At 34.2% G+C, this 7,117-nt stretch overlaps 1 non-coding gene across 1 annotated transcript; it reads right to left on the bottom strand.

Moving 5' to 3' along the window:
* Positions 1 to 5,821: 5,821 nt before the first annotated feature.
* Positions 5,822 to 5,928, bottom strand: LOC118974463 (U6 spliceosomal RNA). The gene has a single exon (XR_005063909.1). It is a non-coding gene; the product is annotated as a U6 spliceosomal RNA (small nuclear RNA).
* Between the last annotated feature and the right edge of the window lie 1,189 nt (positions 5,929 to 7,117).

The following is a 7,117-nucleotide window of genomic DNA, read 5'->3' as shown; positions in this document are numbered from 1 at the left end:
TCAATAAAGAAAAAGAAACAAAAATTGTGGGAAAATAATGACACAAAATACAATGGTAGATATAAACCCAAATATATTACTAATTATAATAAAAGTAAATGAAATGTAAGTTTCAATTACAAGATAATATTGTCAGGGTGGATTAAAAATGTTTTATTGATAGCTATATTGTTTTCTGTTTTTTCAAGATATCTATGTAACATAAAAGTACAAAATGAAAAATATATTAATAGCAAATATCAAAAATTATATTAACATTAGCCAAAATATACTACAGGAAAAAGCATTACTAGAAATAAAAAGGATCATTTTTTAAATAAAAAAGGCTTACTTCTCTAGGAGGGCATAATCATATCCAATTTGTATGCAGTTAATAACATGATCTCAAAATATATAAAGCAAAACTTGACAAGTGGAACTAAACATTACCACAAAAAAATTTTTAATATAGCTTAGTAAATGAAAGCTCAAGAAGACAATGTCATAAGAACCTAGAAGACTTAACACATACATAAAATGGCACCAACAGCTGTAGAATACACATGATTGTCAACTGCATTTCCAAAAGAAAGTAAAAACCTGATCACACACTAGAGCACAAACACAGGTTTAGCAACTTTTAAATAACTGATCTTATATAAACCACATTTTTTAACAATGAGATAAATATAGACTTTAACAACAAAAAGATAACTAGAAATAATGCAACTGCTTTGAAAATAAGCATACTTCTAAATAACTTAAAATGGGAATTGAAACTAAATATTCAGAACAACAACCCAAATATAATGTGAAAAACTTGTGGTATATAGAAAAATCAATAACTGAGTATTTTATAGCTTTAAATGCCTACAGGACAAGAAATAAGAAGAGAAATTAAGAAATAGAAAGATATAAATAAAATAAAGATGACAGCACAGATAAAAGTTGACTCTGAAAAGCCCAATAAAGCTGCAAGCCTTTTGAGAGATTTAGCAAAATGTAGTAAGGAAGGAAGGAAGAAAAAAAAGGAGAGAGGAAGGAAAGAGGGAAAGACAACTATGTAGAAATAGTTAATATAAAAAACTACATAATTATAAATCTTGCACTAAAATAAGAGAATTATTAAAATAGCTTCATGTGAATATAGTTGAAGACAGATAAAATGAACAAATTCCTAGAAAAATATAGCTTACTGACACAAATTCATAATTAAATAGAAAAGTCTCTATTATACTATTAAGGAAATTGAATCAATAGCAAAAATCTTCCCACAAATTAAATTCCAGGCCCATGGTACAATCCAGGGTATTATTTAATCTTTATGATTCTTAGTTTATTTATTTATAAAATGGATGTTATAATATTCCATTATATTATCTCATAAGTATTATATAGTCTCACCTGAGTTTAATATGAGGATTATATATTTTAAAGGGACAAGAAGGCAATCTGTGAACTCTAAAGTGTTACAAAACCTATATATATTATTCACACAATTTTAGATTTAGATCAGGAGGCCTATAATTTTAAAAACACATAAACAACCTACCAAAGGAATCACATTTTTACCATTAAGCAAATAAATCTTATTTTGCTGCAGCTTCCACTAAAGAACTAAGGACACACTCTCTAGAGAAACATTGGCCACAAAAAAAATACAACTGCAAATTAAGAATGGTAATTTTTATTATATTAATAAAGTCAACAATAAAGTAAAAACCTTACTGACAAAGTTATAAATATAACTTAAATCAACAACTATATTTTGTTTAGGGCAACAGTTTGAAGATCCAAAGGAACAAAAATACTGCAGAATGGGACAAAGAAGCCTAACAAAGACACGTGTTTAATGTTTTACGGGTAAAGAGTTAATGCTGGTTTTCTCCTGAAACACAATCTTTTGTGAATGTGTGCTTCATAAAATACCTATAAATCTCTTCACATTCATTTTTTCATGTATGCTTTCATTCAACAAAGACATTAGTGCCTACCAAGTATCAGGCACAGGATTACCTGCTGAAGACAACAATGATGAGAAAATAGGGAAGATTACAATTTTACAGTCCAGCAAGGAAAGATAAGTAAAGAGAAGTACCTGAGTTGCGCACAGGGTGCTACAGATGTTCACAGAAGAGGTACACCTAATGCAAAATGAATAGATCAGAGAATGATCTGTACATTAAATAAGAAATTAGAGTTAGCTAGGAGAAAGCGAGGAGCTGGATGGCCATTCCAGGAGGAGGAAACTCAATTCTTCATAATTCCCTACAACTTCATCACACACACACGTTATGTTATCCTGTATTGATCATGCATGGTGCCTGCCATAAACATTATTTCATAAGGAGTACAATTTTAAATTTACTGTTGAATAACACTAAAAGAGAGTTTTAATATGAGTTCATGTATTTAAATCATTCTCCTAACTAGCAAGACACCTTGAATTTTCAAAGCAAACTTCAGAGATTCATGTTTGACTAAAATACAATGAAATTTAAAAAATCGTGACTGTCATGATACTGCTTGTTAGTTTGGTCTGTTCATTAGATTCCACATGAGTGAAATCATATGTTTTTTTTTCTGATTGGCTTATTTCACTTAGCATAATGTTCTCCAGGTCAGTTCATGCTATCACGGAGGGTAAAATTTTCTTTTTTTTAATGGCAGAGGAGTATTCCTCAGTGGTACCACTGGTCTGAGGACGGGGATTTTGTGGGGGATGGAGGGATCAAGCAAAAAAGAGAGAGAACTCAGGGACACAGACAACAGTGTGGTAATTGCGTGTATGTGGGGAGGGGTGGGTGGAAGTGGAAGAGAATTTTGGAGGATAAATGGTAATGGAGAAAACACAATAAAAATCATCTACTAAAAATAAAAAACAAATAAAAATCTTGACTATCCAGTTTCAGTTTTCCATGCACTGACGTAACTAGAAATTACAAGAAAGAAACAAGGGATCTGTAATGGGATGGGCAAGTTGGGTAAATCTTGAGTCCCAGAAAGTACACTTCACGCTGGCTTATTTTCTGAAGTATTTCATGTACGAACTTGCCATCTTGCAAGTTAGAACATCAGAACATCAGTGGGTTGCGTGGCTCCTTGAAAAGGTTCCCTAAACTAAGACCATTATCCTGGCTCTTTTTCCAGTAGTGATTAGCTTTTGGGAGTGTTTTTTATAACACTACTTCCAGCTTGATTTTTCTATGACTCCAGAAATATTTACCCAAGAGCCACTACATTAATATTAAAATATTTTCAGGGTTGCAATGTTTTCAATTACATTAATTTTGATCTGAGTAAAAAAAAATGCAACCCCACTGCTAAGGAAATATATTACTTCTAAAGAGGAAAAAGTCACTGATGGAAAGCAAAATAATAGATCAAAGAGTAAGTAGCAACAGGGCTTGGCTTTGATACAATAAGAAAAAATATAATACAGATAGAAAAATATAACACAAGTAGATATTTTCTTTATGGTGCTTACATGGATATGTGAGGAATTTAATCTAAGGAAACAATTTGATTTCTCACAGAATGTTATATTTTCTTACAGGCGATTTATATTCTGATTAAAACTTTCCACTTATCTTTCCTTGGCGAGTTGGAATGTTCTGGTATTTCACAACATAATAAATTATACTACTCATAGTTTCTTTTGTATACTTTTTTTGGTTATAAGACCTTAACATTTTTTTGATATGACAGCAGACTGTGAGCTCTTAGTAGGGTTCATGTCCTGACTTCCTCCTAAGTCTTCTTACTGCTGCTCCTTATGCCCTACACAAATACATCTAGCTGAAGAGAACAAGCCATTTACTCACATGAATGTTAAATCAAAATCAAAATATTCAACTTTGAAATATTACAGAAATAACTACATGTTCTAATCCTACACTAAATAGGATTAGTATTTGGACTTGGGCAGATCTGGCTTAGAATTGTATTCATTCTCACTGTGTCAGAGCTGAGTAACAGTCAAGCTCCTTCATTTCTTCCAGGCTTTGCTTTCTTCTTTGTGAAATAGAAAGAACAGGTTACTCTTCTAAGTTGTTGTGAGGATTAAATAAGGTAACAAATGTTCAGTACCTGGTAAAAATGGGTGACACTACCATTTTTTAACTCTACTTTTTATCTAGGTAGACTGGGTGGGAAGTCTTTGCTAGGTCAGTGACTCAGATTTGGCTGAAGCAGGTGGAAGTAATATACTGCTTAACTCTGTGCCCAGTTTAACCTTCCCCCTACAACATTTGTAGGCAGGATGGGATGGATTAGAACAGCAAACCTGACAGCAAAAATAGACACAGAACTTTTTTTATTTATTGATTTCTTAGCAGGGGGAAGGGAGACAGGGAGAAGAGAGGGGGAGAGAGGGAAATGGGGGAGAGGAAGAAAAAAGTAGGAGGGAGAGGGAGGGGGAGATAGGGAGGGGGAGAGAGAGAGAAACATCGATGTGTTCTTTCACTTAGTCATGCATTCATGGGGTGTTTCTTATATGTGCCCTGACCAGATATCGAACCTGTAACCTTGACTCACCGGGGCAATGCTCTAACCAACTGAGCTACCCAGCTTAGACATATTACTTTAAAAAACTTTCCTTCTAATTCAGACCTTCCTGGATTATTTAAAATCAGAGGACTAAGAGGATGGTGAACAAATGCAAGTGAAACTAAGGCCTAATTTTGGGTATATGGCTATGTATGCATATAGAGATGGTTCCATGTATTTGTGTATGTATGGACACACACCTATGTGTATAAACATACACATCTCACACAAGTACATATATAAAATAAATGCTATGCATTAGAAAATCAGGGCCAAGGAAAAACTAATAAATGAAATGAGTTGTAGTTTTAACTTTAATATCTATTTTTACTGTGAGAACACACTATTTTTAAAGTTTAATATTCTGTTTATATTGTAGCTGAGGCTAGAACACAGTTGAAGTGTGATAAAATAAGGTTAAACCCTGCCCCTGCAAAACTGTCCTACCTAGGTAGCAGGCTTGTAAAGGCGATAAAGTAGTAGTAAAGTTCCATTACTTAAAATCACAAGAGGTTCTGAAAGAATGTTCACTTAGTTCTATTTATTTATATGTTGAAAGTGACAACATAAAAGCAGTATAGTTTTATCACTTTTAATTAATAATCTTTTGTTGATTTCAATGGAATCATATAATTTTTCTTAGTACCATTTCTAGGTTTCTTTCTGCTTTTGCAAATATTGGATGGGATGGGGCAACTAGCATTTATAAAATACCTCAAAATAATGTTAAAGGCATCATGAATGAGTAACAGGCAAGCTATAAAGGACAATTAGTGACTGGTACAGTGGGTTACCGGTACAGTGGGACAATAGATTGTTCTATTTGTGAACATTCTTAAATGAGGAATGTGCAAGATTACTTTTTTCAAATATACTAATCAATCAATCGTTTCCCACATTCTCTTCTTACAATGCCACTAACACTTCTCTGAAACGTAGGTTCTATGTTCCCTTCCCTTCAATATGGACAAAGGCCATAACTGCTTCCACAAATAGAGTATGGTAAACATGGTGCATGTGATTTCTGAGGCTAGATCATAAAATACTAAAACTACACATAGTTTTCTTCCCGAGGCACTTAATCTAGGATCGTGGTCATCGTGTTCTGAGTATGCTCAAACTACTTCATGAGGAGAGACCAAAGAGAGGGGCTTTTTTTCAGGAAAGAATTACTGAATTTTGCTGTGTACAATGTGCAGTTTTTTTGCCCAAATTTTTGAGGGAAAAATAAGGATGCATATTATACATGGGTAGTGCTAATTCCGTATTTATGTAAATATTTTTATTCTTTTTTTAAAATATGGGATGCTGCATGAATTTGCGTGTCATCCTTGCACAGGGGCCGTGTTAACCTTCTCTGCATCAGTCCAATTGTAGTATATGGGCTGCCAAAGTGAGCACTGTTTTTCATTCTTTTATTTATGCTTACACATTAAAAGTGTAACTCTAGAAAGCAATTAACAATGTCCACATGCAAAATAATACCTTGGAATAAGATAGTCAGTTTTGTTTCTAAATATAAACAAAAAATTGAATAAAAAATTAAAAATGAAAGATTTTGCCCTGGCTGGTGTAGCTCAGTGGATTGAGCATGGGCCTGCGAACCACATGATCGCGGTTCGATTCCCAGTCAGGGCACATGCCTGGGTTGCAGGCCAGTTCCCGGTTCCTGGCAGGGGACGCACGAGAGGCAACCATACATTGATATTTCTATCCCTCTCTCCTTCCCTTCCCCTCTAAAGATAAATAAATAAAATCTTTAAAAAATAAAAATGAAAGATTTTTTCCCCTGTAAGTTTAGGCTAAAAACTTGGGTGTGCATTATACATGCAAGCACATTACACACATCAAAATATGGTAAGCCCTCCAGCTAACAGCCAGAATTGACTGCCAGACAGATGAAACAACAAATGCTGCAGATGATTTTAGTCCCTCCAGTCCTCAAGTTGACATCCCACACATCATGGAACTGAGACACATCATCCCTTTTGTGACCAATTTGAAATCCTGACCCACAAGCTGCGGGTATAATAAACATTTACTCTATTCCATTAATTTTGAGTAATTTGTTATGCAGCATTAGATAACTGGGACAAGCTACTTCTACTATACATACAAGTTTGAGACCCGGCATTTGAGAGCTCTATGTAGGGGTTTGTACTTCTAGGAAAATCTGAGCATATCTCTGACAATGGAGTTGAGGAAGACAATAGGAGGTTGAAAAATCTATCTATATATGGCTTTTTGCTTTCTCTTGCCTTAAGAACATTCTACCCTATTCCCTCAGCCTTACTATGCATCTTCCCCAGTGACTCAACATTCACTCTCATCTTCACTTGGCAAATTCCTACTCTCCTTGAAGGTCTTAGGTCTCACGCAAAATGTCACCTCTCCCAGAAAACTTTTAACTGCTAACAAATGAGCTTGGGTACCCTCTCTATCAGATTATAGTACATTTGTCACACTATATTCTAGTTGTTTAATTAACTAACTATCCACCCCACTAGTCTATTTGCAGGCACGAACTCTTATTTACTAATGCAGGCCCAGCATCAAATAGTGCTGATGATGGATAAATATCATGTGATGA

The sequence above is a fragment of the Sturnira hondurensis genome, unplaced genomic scaffold, assembly GCF_014824575.4.
Source record: "Sturnira hondurensis isolate 20B ecotype Veracruz unplaced genomic scaffold, ASM1482457v3 Scaffold0019428, whole genome shotgun sequence".
Lineage (NCBI taxonomy): Eukaryota > Metazoa > Chordata > Mammalia > Chiroptera > Phyllostomidae > Sturnira > Sturnira hondurensis.
The sequence above is the reverse complement of the archived record's forward strand: the minus strand, read 5'-3'. Positions and strand labels throughout refer to the sequence as shown.